At 41.1% G+C, this 15296-nt stretch overlaps 1 protein-coding gene across 2 annotated transcripts in view; it reads right to left on the bottom strand.

The window, feature by feature from the left end:
- UBP1 (upstream binding protein 1) overlaps positions 1-15296 on the bottom strand; it is a 262645-nt gene that overhangs the window by 246181 nt on the left and 1168 nt on the right. The window lies entirely within an intron of this gene.

The following is a 15296-nucleotide window of genomic DNA, read 5'->3' as shown; positions in this document are numbered from 1 at the left end:
TAATATAACTGAAAAAAACATCCACCCCATACATGGACCTTTTAGCCTGCCAACTTTCAGGAACCACACTAAGAGACACACTAAACTGCATGCTCTGCTCCATAACACTGGGAAACTGGACTACTGCAAGACCTGAATTTGAAGACTTCATTTATCAAAACTCACTAACAGCAGCATACAACCTAATCCTAGGAGATCTAAACCTACACCTTGAAGACCAAACTTCTAAACAAGTAGATAAACTTTCTCAATTCTCAATGCCTTATCCTTCCAAATATTAAAGCCACAAACCACTCATGAGAAAGGTCACCAATTAGACATCGCAGCCTTCATGACCCATCAACCTTCTCGAACAGAAATTCATACATCTAATGGAACATGGTCTCGTTCCCTCTGGTCAGACCACTACACATACACACCTTCAACATCAACTGGACCAAAAACAAAACCACACCAAAAGCAAAAAAGTAACCCACACATCATGTAAACACATCGAACCCACCAAATTCTGGACTAAAATAGATGAAACAATCCAAGAAAGCAACCCCAAGGATTTCATTTCACATTGGGACAAATTGAGCACCAACACCCTTGATGAACTAGCCCCATTACAAACCAAAACTAAAGCCAGCAGACGATCAGACCAATGGTTTGACAACGAACTACTACTACTCAAAAGACAATGTAGACAACTAAAAAGAAAAGAGAAAAACCAACCTAGATCATATGAAAACCGCCTGGAAAAAAATTAATACAAAATACAATTAAAGGACAAGAGAAAAGCACACTACACCAACCAAATAGGCACAGAAACCAAAAAACTATTTCAAATCCTAAAAGACCTAATTGACACCAAACCCTACCTGACCACTAACAATACCCCCCCCCCAGCCACCCTATTAGCAGAACACTTCCAGAACATAATTACAAATGCCAGAGATACCCTCAATGACACCACAACCCACCTTATTGAATGCACAATACACCCCACAGAAAAAGATGCAACTGCAGCAGACAGAACATGGTCCCACTTCCCCAACATACAATGGCCTGAGTTCAACAAACTACAAAAAGTACAGCCATGCATTTTGCGACCTCAACCACTGTCCACCTTATCTCTTAAAAACCTCCAGCACAAAATACCAAGCTCTTCTCCTACAATGGATACAAACCATGCTTACTAACGGCCTCTTCCCAACTGAACTCAGTGAAATCATCATCACCCCAATCCTAAAAGACCCAAAAGGACCAACAGACCAACCATCCAACTACAGACCCATTGCCTCTATGTCAAAATAATAGAAGGGCTAGTAGCCAAACTCCTCACCAATTATCTAGAAGACCACAACATACTTCACCCCACACAATCTGGCTTCAGATTGAAATTCACCAGACACTATTAGGATCCCTCATGGACACAGCAAGACAACACCTTAGCACAGGAAAAATAATGCTTTTACAACTGGACCTGATCGCAGCATTCGACATGGTGGACCATAACATCCTACTACAAATTTTGGACACAATAGGTATCACAGATAAAGTGTACTCATGGTTTGAAGGATTCCTGAAATCCAGAATCTAAAGAGTAAAATTGGATAAAGAAAAATCAGATCCTTGGGCCAACCCCTGCAGCGTACCCCAAGGATCCCCACTATCCCCTACTCTCTTCAACCTCTACACTGCCTCCCTTGGTACCCACCGGGACAAACAAGGCTTCTTCCTACAGCTATGCAGACGACATTACAATTCTCATACCTTTCAATCAACCACAGCCCTCCATGACAGCAACACTACATCGAATATTTGAAACAGTGGCGACTTGGATGAAAGACCAAACTGAAATTGAACCCAGACAAAACAAAATTCATTCTCCTCGAAAACAAAACCATAACCAACATAGAAGTCAACACAACTACCCCATACAATCCACCCTAAAACTACTGCACCATGCAACCACAAATCAATAGAACTATACAGAAATCTTTCGCAGTTATGAGAAACCTAAGACAAGTTCGGAAATTCGAGATAACACAATTCCAGCTCATACTAGTAGACCTAGCTAATACTAGGTCTACTAGACTATTGCAACATACTCTATCTCCCCTGCCCTGCAACAACAACAAAACAATTACAAACAATTCAACACACAGTACTGAGACTCATCTACTCATTGAGGAAACACGACCACATTAGAGGCATCCATCCCTCAATTCATACTGGCTTCCAATTCCAGCAAGAATACTATTCAAATTCTAATGTCTACTATTTAAAACTATAAACGGAGACAGCCCAACCTACCTGAACAACTGCCTCATCCAAACCACCTCAATAAGGCATAGGAAAACACACCCCATTCACACACCCTCCAATCAAAGAAGTTAAAAGGGAAAAACTATAATGGCCTCCTAGCCACTCAAGCAGCAAAACTTGACAACCAAATCTCCAATCTACTGATAGCGACCCCAGACTACAAAACATTCAGAAAAAAAAAAATAAAGACTATACTGTTCAAGAAATCCCTGAAAAAGACCTAACTCCCCAACCCCCCAAAACAATCTACTCTATTCTTCATTTTCCCTGAAAATGACCAGATATCTTTTGTAATATACCTTCTATAACTCTTTTGAAATCCGCCTTGAACCGTGAGGTGATGGTGGAATAGAAATCCCTAATGTAATTAATGTTCTAGTGCTCACTGTAGTGGTTAAATGCTGCCTTTTCATAGGTGTGATTTGTGGATTATTACTAAAATATGTATTTTTTCATATAGAGGAGAGAGTGTCAAATATGCTAGGTTCACCACTGCAGGGGAATGAACAGAATCTTATAACATTAGTTTTCCTGTAGAAAATCAGGCTACCACATAACAGGAAATCCTATCCTAGTGTTTCACCAAATAGACTTCTCAGCGCATTTCCTGTAATACAAGTTGCGTTTTATTAACAAAATATTTTTCAAATATTTACTAAACCAATTCCATTTCAAATCTGGACAATGACTCAATCCCGCTCACTTTTCCTCAATTTTAGAATTAAAGTCTGATGAGGGCAAAGGGGGGAGGGTTATAAACCCTTTTATTAAAAAAATTCCAAATACAAAAAGGGAAGGCACAGAAAAGAAACCAATTAAAAAAATTATGAAACACAATGAATTGCACCATGTTAATCTCTCGGGCCAACATGTCTAGAATATTTATTACCATTTGCAAAGACTAGGCTGGTCCTTGAGCAATATATAATTACATATAAGAATGGGTGGAATACTAAGACACAAACAAATTCAAGTTTACCTGGGATGTGTCTCCTGCTTGTAGGAAAAAAAGAAAAGAAAAAAGTATACCAGTCAAAGCTTAAGTGTTCCAGCTACATCTGCACAAGTCTGGATATAATCTACTAGTTTAAAATTGAATGCAATATAAAATAAATGACAAAGTTGGAATCAGAATTGGTCTTCCCCCCCCCCTACTTTCTTTTGCTTGACAGACCCCCCATTTCAAACTGGAAGTCACACAAACCCAAAGGATAACCCAAGCGAAACAGCTCTCCATTCATTCTTCTCTCCCAAGGCCTTCCTACAACTTCCCTGAAGTTAGCAAAGTTATGTGACCAGAGCAGAGGTGACAGCAGCAACAATGGAGTGCGCATGCCCTCCCAAGTCCTAGCTCTCTGCACAGGAAAAGGGGACAGAGCAAGTGCACTGGCTCATAAGTCCTGTCCCATCCCCCCACCCAATTGACAGTACTGTCTGGTAGAAGAGGTGCGGTGGATGCAGTGTCTGTTCTTGCTCATTTCTCATTTTGTGACCAGTTTTGAAACTGTGGCTAACACTCTGGCAACCACTACAAGACAGTGTGGTATCTTGATGCTCTTTGGCCAAATGCAACAACTTTTTGACACCACCAGGAACTTCACCATGCATGGAGCACGCGGGGCATTGCTCTATAACGGCTCAGCAGGGTACAGAATTTCAGGAAGTGAACAAGTGGCTGCACTCTGCTGCATCATCTTTTCTCTCATACAATAGAGTAGCCTAATGGTTAGAGCAGTGGGGTGACACTAGGGGAGCCAGACTCAAATCCCACAGCAGCTCCTTCTGATCATGGGCAAGTCTTTACCCCCCCCCCCCCCTCCAATTACCTTGGGTACAAATATAATTGTGATCCCTGCAGGGACAGAAAAATATGCCTTTTGTACCTGAATGTACACTGCTTTCAAGCAGTATACAAGAACTTAAAAGGAACAGAAGAAAAGAAAGCCACTTGCTACTGAATTTAACTTATCTTCTCTTGTCATGCAAGAAGGAGTTAAAGGGTAGAGTGAAATTCAGGTTGTATAGCACTTCTAGATTAGTCAGTGCTTCTTAACACTTGGGCTGTTTCTCAAAGCCAGGCACTAAAGGCCACAGACTTCACAGCACATTATATATTAAAAAAAAAAAATAGCTCAAAGTGATATGTAAATACGTGCAGTTAACTGTGCCGACAAACCAAAAGCAAGGGGAAGAAAGTGTATGGCACATTCACACAAGTGTTTTTGCAGCAAGCACAGCTCTCGTGCGCATGTCTAGACAAAAACTGGAAGCACACAAGATACTTATGCACTTTTAAATACTGCATGAGCCTTTCAAAAATTGACAGTTAAATTTCAAAAGTCTCATTACATGCAGAAAACAGGAGCCGGTGTCTGTGCTCAGTTTCGATTTTGCTCGACTTGCACACTTTTTTTTCTCACTTTTGGCGCTTAAAGTTGCACAGGCTCCCTTCTGCTTGGAAAAAAATAGATAAATAAATAAAACCTGCAGTTTAATGTGAGAAATTTCTTCTCCTGAAAATCAGCTCTGCTGCTCCTGAGCTGGTGGGAAATTCAGCGTTATGGGCCATCATGTTCTTCTGTGCATTGCAGTGCTTTACACAATGGAACTACTTACAGACCTCTTAATATGCATTTAAAAATATTTCAATACATTTAAGATTTATATTGCTTTGTATTTGATATCTATCCTATTCTTGCTTTCTGTACAAGTGTAATACTTGAAATTTAAGTTGAAAATAATAAATAAATAAAAATATTTCAATACAATACCAGCACACAAGCCCTCTGAGCATTCAGCACTAACCGTGTATTAACATTGGCAGTAGTTTTGAGCATCAGCCCCTCAATCTGCTCAAGACAAACAAAAAACAACAACAACTTGTTTTTGCTTAACAGTGAAACCATGATTAGGTAGAACCACTTGGAGGGCACTTATTTGTATTCAGCAAGACCTTATTTGCGACCAATCTGAGGTATTGTACTCCAGCTTTCTATAGTTTTTACATTGTTAGCAGAATTGCAATGCTCAAGACAGCTTATAAAACTTAAAATTTAGATATTTTCTAAACTAAAAGAAGTTAGATAAGCATTTTATCATCACTGGACCAGGCAGTATTGTACAGTGGTGATTTGCCAGCTCTCTGGAGTAGTACACAGTGTAATTAAATACTTTAAGTAGGTACCTAGGGAAATGGAACATTTAAAATAGCTGCCCAATGTCACAAAGTATGTTGGAGACAGGAAAAGGAAAAGAAAAATTTGAAAACTGGTGGCTTTCATCACTAAGCCCATTTTCGTTCTGTGAAGAAATGCTGTTTTAGGACAGCTACTTTTTCATTAGGTAAGACTGGTGCTGTTTGCGCTCTGGGAGGTAGGGTTCCAATAAATTCCCTTAGAACCAGTGTTACTTCACAACTTATCCAGTAATAGAGGAAATTTCATCTTTACTGAGGTGACAAACCTTAAAACTTTTTGTACGCTGAATGAGGGAAAAAAGAATAAAAAAAAATAATGGAGATAATGGCTTTATAAATTCATGAAAGCATTGACAGTGCCTAATATTAAATTCTCATAGAATGTTCTGGCCCGTGAATATTCTATGAGAATTTAATATTAGGCACTGTCAATGCTTTTTTGTTCAGTCATTTGACACTGAGTTTTCCAGAGTTTTTTTGCTTGCCTGTTTTATAAATTCATGCCACCACCACACCAGGTACTGTGCCCAGTTCTAGTTGCTCCACCTTAACAATATAAACAGAACTTCAAAGGGATTCAGAGAAGAGCAACAAAAATAACAGACAAGATTGCATGGCTTTTCTACCAAGCCCGAAAAAAATTTTTTTTTCATCTTGGGGAAGACAACCAGACTTCAATGAGATGTCTATAAAATAATGAGCAGGGTATACAACAGGAAAGGGAACAGTTTCCCCTATAGGAAGTAAGGACAGGAAGCAGAGCACAATCATTCTACATGTGTGCATTTGATTTGGAGGGACGAGTAGCTGCTATATATTTCATTTTCCCTTCAAACCAATGGCATTATGTTTAATATCTAACCAGTAGATGGCAATGTCAATATTTCAAAGGATGCATTTTACATTTTAACCACAAAGCAGCACTATACCAAAGCAACAAGAATATATTGCCATGCTTCACCACTAGAAAACAGTACAAATAGTATCCTGGTCAAATGTATACATGTAGAAGGTATGAAAAGCAATGCGCAATGCTCTACTTGCTGTACTCACCTGTAAAAAAGGGGGAACAGTTCTCTACATAGTTTAATCACTAGATATCACAGTACATAGCAACCATTAGCAAATGAGCCATGCAGTTTTATGTTTCACAAAATGAATTAACTATAAAGTGATACATAACTGAATTAAGTCACCCAGCAGGAGTAAGGTTATAGCAGTATGGGAAGGGAGGGAGGAGAGAGTGAAGTAGGAAGAGCTCATCTCATGTCCTCCATCCACAATGGTTCAGTGCTGCAGCTGAATTCCCTCATCCATAATTGCGTACTGCATTGTGTTTTAGGAGATTTCTATGAAACCCCAGTCCAATATGACCCATTTTTAGCTTCAATCCCCCGCATCCATTTCTCTTCTCCCCTTGCATCAAATTTAGTCCCATTCCATCATTTCTATATGGTAAAATTATGTCCTTACCTGATATTTTCCTTTAGTCACAGCAGATGAATCCAGAGACTAGTGGGATTACATCCATCAACCGACAGGTGGAGATATACCCGAGGACAACTCAGTGCTCTCTATCTTGGATGCACAACCTTCTAGCCAACCAGTATAGGTCTTCTCAGAGCAGTTGAAATAAAGCACATGAAAGGTATGATACATTTAAGACATATGAAACTCTTCTCCCTCACATGTGCTTTAAAATTGAAAATGTCCAAACCGTGCCCGAGAGTGACAAACCCCGCAACAGGGTGGGGCTCTGAATTCATCTGCTGTAACTAAAGGAAAGAAAATTATCAGGTAAGGACATAATTTTACCTTCTTTGTCAACAGCAGATGAATCCAGAGACTAGTGGGATGAACCAAAACAGTCCAAAAGTAGCACATAGCACATGTGAGCAAGAGCAATCCTCGCCTGAGAGCACCACGCTGTGGAATTCAGCTACAGTGCCCCTCCATGAATAGTATGAGTGCAAAGCAGCATCTCATCATGACAAGAGATGACTCCCCATATAATGGAAGCCCTCTCATAGAAAAAGACCATAGGGCTCCCACAGGAGGCAAACTGCTGACCCAAGTCAAGAAGAATGCTAGAGGAGAGGCAAGACATCCCCTTGTAGCCAGACACTATTTTGCACTCGGGCAATGAAGTGTTAAGTGGCTTTCCTAGAGTCCCAAGGAGATACAGTGGCAACCTCAGGGCACTGAGGTAGCTGGTCCAACCTCTAGTCCCCACCTCCACATGGATGAACCAAGAAGGAGTGGAAAGAATAAACTCTGAGCAAGACAGAAAGAGCTGCAAAAATAGCCCACAACTAACCTAGCCACAGCTAATTGTCAGCCGGCTGGGACTAAACAAGGTACACTCAGGCTGAAAGCAAAATGGTGTCCTGGCCATGGCCAACCCACCACCTGCACAGCAGTGACTGGGGCCAGCTGGTCTGAGGCGGCAAAGGCAGCACTGTCTGAGACCATGTCCCTCCTCCAAGAGGAGAAGAACTGATGGCGGTGGTGATAGCAGCTGCAGCAGGGGCCCCCCTCCCCGGGCCTCGTCGGGAGGGAAGGGTCTTACCTGACCACCCTCAGGGCCTCCTACCACCCGCTGCTGCTCAACCTAGCTGCAACAAGTGGACTCCGGCAAAGCACAGGCACCATGACACTACACTCACCCTTACCGCAACGGCAAACCCAGACTGGCGCAGGGAGCAGGAAGCAGCATCGCAGTATGCTGACAGTCTTCAGCTCACCTGTGCTGGGAACTGCGACTACCTGCCCTGCTGAAGTTCATGAAAAGCAATGGGGGGCCTGTAGCCCTTCTCTACTCGGGAAAGGCATAAAACACTCTTTCTACCGGTACCTCTCCGAAGAGAGCGGCGACCTCTGTTGCTCCACGCCTATAGAACTAGTGAGCTTATGGGATTTAGGTATCCAGGTTCTACCGATGGGAGAGTGGGGAAGGGACCTGGGAGAGCCCAGGTGTTGGCCCCCAAAGTTGGCACCAAACATTCAACGTCCCGCAGCTTACCCGAGGCCTGAGCCACCGGAATATTTCTCCTCCAAGGCCCGAGCCACCAGACTAGGAATAGATGTCTTGTTTCTGATCCAGGAAACTGAAGCCGGTAGCTGCCAAGCCTGGCTCGAAATCCAGGAGCTAAGAGGAACCCAACCATTCAGCCGTCCGATAGGGAAAGGGACCTTGGAGGGCCCAGGTATACCTCCAAAGCTGGCACCATCTGCTAGAACATCCTTCTTTTCAATACCCAAGCCTGGCTCAAAATCCACTGCAGAATCCAGGAGCTGTGAGGAACCCATCCATCAGCCTGCTGGAGATAGAGTATACTGTTTGGCCAGGAAGCTGTGCATCCAAGATATACCTGACGACAACTCAGTACTCTCTATCTCCACCTGCTGGTTGATGGATGTAATCCCACTAGACACTGGCTTCATCTGCTATTGATGACAAAGAAGGAGTTAAATACCTAAGTGGAGATATTATACATATAATTTTGCCAATGTGATGGGTTGGAAAGAAAAGACCAAGATTAAATGGCACCCTGAAACTAATAGAAAACATACTTTAAATGAAACAGAAGTTTTCACTCATTCAATTACTCTGTAGAATTACTTGCTATATATGGCCAAGGCAGTTAACAGAACTAGATTTAAGATTTTAAGAGTTGTGCTTGTACAGGGAAGTTAAGAAAAGTGCTGGAGACTGGGATGTGAGGGATTAGGGGGACAGATATGCTGGAGACCTGCCTGTTCCCTCCATATTTCAGGAGAAGCAGAGCTAGCAGGCCTTGGGCATGCAGAAATAAGGGAAGGTTTGAAGAGCAAGAATGAAAAGTAGAACAATGAAGTATTACAGATGCCAGGAAAGAAATGCAGCATTATTCTTGCTTGAGGTAGATGCTTAAGTGGTCCTATAATCTAAGAGGGGGGGTCAGCCATGTGTAGCTGATGCAGGCAGGAGCACGAGTGACCCTGAACAAAAGAAAAAAGTGGAGCACCCAAGGCAAGGGAGTGCAAGAGAGACCAATAGGAACAGAGCTTGGCACCAGGTAGCAGAAGAAAGGGTCACACCTTGCTGACCTTGTCAGGACAAAGGTATAGAAATGACCAGGAAATGAAACAAAGTGCAAGTGCTGAGAGGAAATGGGAAGTCTTGTAGGGGACAGACCACTAGAGATAGTTTGTATAGGTGAGCAGGAATGGCTGTGGCATGAGTGAGACTACATTGTCCACAATGCCTAGCTCTCATATCCTGGCAAGTAGGTACAGTAATAAAGTTCTGTGAAACTATTGAATTACATACGGCAATTTTTGAGCCCTAACACAACCAGAGTAAGGCTGCCAGGGGCAGAATAGATTTATTTATTCATTCAATTTTCTATACCGTTCTTCTAAGGAAGCTCAGAACAGTTTACATGAATTTATTCAGGTATTAAAACACATTTTCCCCATCTGTCCCGGTGGGCTCACAACCTATGTAATGTAACTGGGGCAAAAGGGTGAGGGGATTAAGCGACTTGCCCAGGATCACAAGGAGCAGTGTGGGTTTGAACCCACCATCTCAGGGGGCTGAGGCTGTAGCTCTAACCACTGCGCCACACTGCTCCTTGAATCAAGTACAAACTTAAAATGTAAGCCCTTTAGGGACTGTGAAATACCTACTGTACCTAAAGAAGCTTGCCTTAAGCCATTACTGAGAAAGGTGTGATCTAGATCCAAATCCAAAAACTAGTACCAAGCATACTGTGAAGTAATAACACATTACAAATGTTACCCAGGACTGGAAGAGCAATTCTACAATACCATATATCAGTAACTTCAATTAGTCATGCAACAAAGACCTACTTAGGAAAAAACACACAACAGCAAACACTGCAGTGGGTATTAGAACATGAATAAACCTACCAGGCAGGCAGAATTTTATACAGGGCATAGTACTGAAACCCTGGCTTGTCGTCTTCTTAGTAAAATAGAGATGTTGGATAATGGATATTATCTCTGTAGTTTCACTAGATTTAGCAGATCATGATTTAATGGTGAAAAGACTAAGAATTTAAAGTTCTGAATGCTTCAGCTTCAATTTTTCTGCCTCTGCCCAGATTTAAATTTTCCTACGCTACAGTTTAATTTCTCTCATTTTTTTGCTGTGTACCTACAGATCATTTCTTTCCCTCACTCTGCCTCTATTTCACTTCCTTAATCCTCTCCCCCATTCAGCATTTAACCCCTCCCCTTCCATCCAATGTCTGCCACATCTCTTCTCTTTCCTATCCTCTCACACCATCCAATATGTCCTCCTCTCCCCCCCCCCCCACTCCCAACACCACAGTTGCAGCAGAGGGCCGTGGCAGAGAACAGTACTGGAGGAAGCCACAAGCAGTTTTAGAAAACCACTGGCAATAACCTTTACATTTTAAAAGGTGAGGGGAGCTTTCCAATAGGGTGGGACTAAGGGAATGATATCCCGGCTCAAGGGGGCCCCAGGAGCAGCTGATTTTTAAATTAAGGTAGGTCATTTGATGGGTGGGGAAGATAGGGGAGGGGGGAATTGGAGACCCCTCCTTAATTTCTGCCCTGGGTCCCAGCATATCCAAACACTGGCCCTGAATATGAAAAGTAAGATGCTTGAGCAACTGAGCATGTAATGGAAGGACATTGCAGATGTCAATCTGATTAGAGGATGAGACCTGTTGCCACATCAAAGGCCAACAAAACAAATATTTACAGTGCTTCATTTAAATCCAAAAAGCAGCTTCTGCAATTTTTTAATCATTAAATTCAGTTGACAGTTAACTCATCTTAGACACGTTTTTAGATATTAATGCTAGCTTTTCATTGATGCCGTTCCATCTAACGGAACAGCCTATTTAAGACTAGTCTCAAACTTTCAAAGAAATTACATGGGCTCTATGCCCATCCCTGCTCTGTAATTAACCACAGGTCCCTATCCCCGTGTCATACTCTAAGGCACATGACAGACAACATGGTTTTAGACATACATGGGGGAGAAGTTCATTTACAGTAACTAATACCAGTCCTGCAACACACAAGTGGTTCATTTACAGTAACTAATACCAGTCCTGCAACACACAAGAAAGTTTGAGACTAGTCTTAAATAGGCTGTTCCGTTAGATGGAACGGCATCAATGAAAAGCCATCGTCGGTACTTATACCCGTTCATTCAAAGTTCAGATATTTGAACAAAATGTACTAGGTTCATTCCTAAGTGCATAAATACCAATAGCAAAAATAATTCAAACAGGTATCATACAGATGATAGAACTACTGAAGATATCTACTGTGACTACCTTACCTCTCTGGTGAACACAGAGATCTAGTGCTAGCACACAAGCTTTTACATATCTCAAAACACGCAAGTCAATATTCCCAGGCAGAATTAAGTTCTTCCCAGCCAATCCTTCCTCTCTTTGTCCTCCGGTAAGGCTCAACTCAGTCAGCACTACCAGATAGGCCTAGCTTCCATAGACTTCAGGAACCAGGAGAGTAGGAATGTTTAGCCACCCATCTCCTCTCCAAACTTAGAATTAAGCACCTTGTGTCTTACTCCCAGACCGAGATCAATTAATTTGGTTGCCTTCTACCTTTTATTTATTGCACTCATGCATATTCGTTAGGGAAATCCTGAAAACCTGATTTGCACCCTTCAAAGCCTAGGAGTGAAGACCAAGCTTGCAGGTACTTTGGTAACTTATCATACCAAAGTTGATGGCATTATCTTCAAGGAATTGGCTGGTCAAAGTCCATCATCCATACCTGAATACTGCTATCTACTTTACAACAGAGGTACCATGAGACTCAACAAAAATAAGATCTTACTCTTTCCAACATTTTTTTTTAAAAACCTTCAAATACCTAGAACTAAAATCTGGAATGACCTACTGGCAGAAGTCAGAACTATATCTTCATTTTGTTTGTTTCACAAATCAGAGAACCTATCTGAAAAATGGGTCTCTCCCACCTCGTGAAGCTCCACTTAGCAAAGTTACTATAATCTCAAAATTGTATTTTCTGTAAAACCGCTCTGAATCCAGTAGGAGGTAAAGCAGAATATACAACACCATTAGCACAGCATCTTCAAGTCAACGGGAGCAAGAAATTCATAGCCCTGCTTTCCACTTAAACTAGTAGCACAAGAGCATAGAGACAATCCCTAGTATTGGCACAGGCCCTCCTTTACTCCTGCTGCTCTTCTTAGTTCACCAAGGTCAACCAGGAACCTTGGGATCTCTGACTTACTACTTTCCTGCGTTGAATTTGCAAGAATTAAACTCTTATCTTTCTCAGCATCACATTTAAAAAAAAAAAAAAGATTCCCAGGGCTCCAGTTTATGTGGGCAGCAGTCTCTGACCAGCCAAGAACCAAGGTACACAGCTATACCCCCTTAAAAAAAGATGAAGGAGTTAACACTTCCAAAAACATCTTCTACCTAGTCCCACTACACATCAGACTCTGGGGCTCTGCAGTGGTGATCCTCAGAGCCCTATAGAGATATACACCAATACACCGATGGCTAATGAGCAGGATCCTGGATGGCATTTTAAGAAAAACACAGCCAAGGTGAAAATTATTAATTCTAAGACAAGACAATACTAGGCTCCCTTGTCAGAAAAAAAATAAATACTTGAATGAAAGTGAGAAGCAGACCATTTAAAAATTCAAGTATGGAAGCTTATGGTGCATGTGAGTCACCTACACAGATATGACAAATATCTGCAACATAGGCTCTGCATTTAATATTTAGGGGTCCTTTTACTAAAGTGCGCTAATCAATTTAGTGCGCACTAAATGCCAAAGCGTCCATAGAATATAATGGGCACCTTACTAATTTAGCACGCCTTAGTAAAGGACCCCTTAGTGGCTTATTATACACAAACTCCACTGTATGCCATCTCAAGTTGACAGCTTGTCTGTACATTTGAGGTGCCACAGAAAAGTTCTTGGCCCACCAACCAACAAAGTTGGGGCAGTCTCCATCAAGGGCTGTACACTTAGTCCAGTGATTTTCTACCTTTTTCAGAAAAATATGGAATGAAAAAAGTGGAAAAATTGCTTGGCTACACGTCTAGCCCTCAACGGAGGCTGCCCCAACTTTGTTGGTTGGATTGAACTTTTCAGCCGGCCCCCATACAGCAGCACCACTGCTTGGAAGCCGCGAGGGCATACCTTACACCGACATCTTAGTTCAAGCTCAGACAAAGCACTCTTCCAACTGCATAATTTTATTTGCACACAGCACCCCAGAGCTTATTTTTTTCCAAGATAAACATTAAAAAGTGTTCTCATTTTGCGACTATAGCAAAATGCTTAATACAGCCCTAAATCTGCTGGATAGCCAACTCTTAAAAGGAAGTCACTTCTAAACACAGCATCCTTTAATAGGGATGTTACAGTCCGAGCAGAAAGCAATAACCTGGTGTCAAAAGCTACAATATTGTAGATATTTAACACAAAAGTAGAAAATCTATTTCCTGCAAAGAAAAAAAAAATGTATGAGTTTTTATTAAAAGCTTACGCTTTCTGTAAAATAAAATAATCCCCAATCATCTAGAGAATTAGATGAATACAAGGGCTCCTTGTTTCATACTTAAGTTTTGTGTTTATAAGGTGGAATTTTGTTACCTTAGTGCTAGGATATTTTTGGATTATTTAAGCAGCGATAGGAATAACCATCACATCCAAACCGCCTTGAAAGCAGTTTTATCTTTCAGAACCTCCTTTTTCTCACTTTAAAAAAGAGATTTAAATTCTCTCCCTGACGAACCTTTTCACATTTTATATTAGTTAAAACAAGCTACAATTAAAAGTGCCCCACCCCAAATAATCAGGAGTCTGTGATAAGATATAAAGCAACATCAAATAGTTATGAAATAATAATTAAAAAAAAAAAAAAGGATTAGTATCCCATCTTCAGGGGACTCGCCCACCCCATTAAATATTAGGTCAGAAAAAAAGCTGGCCAAAAGCCTTTTCATACAAAAAAAAAAAAAGCTGTTCTACTTAAGTGGTTTGTTTCTAAGATGCATGTTGCAAAATTGAACAATTCTTTACAAAAAAAAAATAAAAATACACAACCCCAAATCAGAACATTAGAGCAATAAAAAAAGAGGCATTGATTGAATACTTATTTGTGTTCAATTAAAATGACAAGTGGACAAAAAAGTAAGCACACACAACCGTGCACAGTAAATTGTGTGTGCATATACCACATTAATATAGAGGAGAATTCTTCAAAGTTTTTAAGGGTATTAACCCCAGCCATAAGTTATCCCTTCTTGGATAAAGTAGGAGGAGTTTGCACAAAATTAGAAGTGCTTATGCACCCTCTGCAGCCACAGAGCTAGCACTTATTTTGATAAACATGCTTCTTATGTATCATACTCAACTGCAAGAAGACACTACAGTGCTTTTGGAAAATTGCTAACTTCAGTACCTATTCAGTTTATTACCATATGTTTTCTACAACTGTTTCATGGACTCTAGAATCCTTGCCCTCATGGGTGGAATTCAAAGCAACCTAGTCGGTTTATGAAAACAGTTTGGAAATTTATTGAAAACTGTGTGCACCAGGGTACTAAACCTCATAGCTGTCAAAAACACACTTTTTATAGCATAATTCTCTTGGCTCTGGTTGTAAAATGTTGTTAACTAACTTTTGTACCCAGAGAAGAGAGACGGGTGACAGAAGCTCAGAGAGACCACAGATTAAGTAAAGCAGCGAACGAATCACAAACAACAAAAAAGTCATAAACTAAGAAA

The sequence above is a fragment of the Geotrypetes seraphini genome, chromosome 2, assembly GCF_902459505.1.
Source record: "Geotrypetes seraphini chromosome 2, aGeoSer1.1, whole genome shotgun sequence".
Lineage (NCBI taxonomy): Eukaryota > Metazoa > Chordata > Amphibia > Gymnophiona > Dermophiidae > Geotrypetes > Geotrypetes seraphini.
Note: the sequence above shows the minus strand (reverse complement) of the source record. Positions and strands in the feature narration are given on the sequence as shown.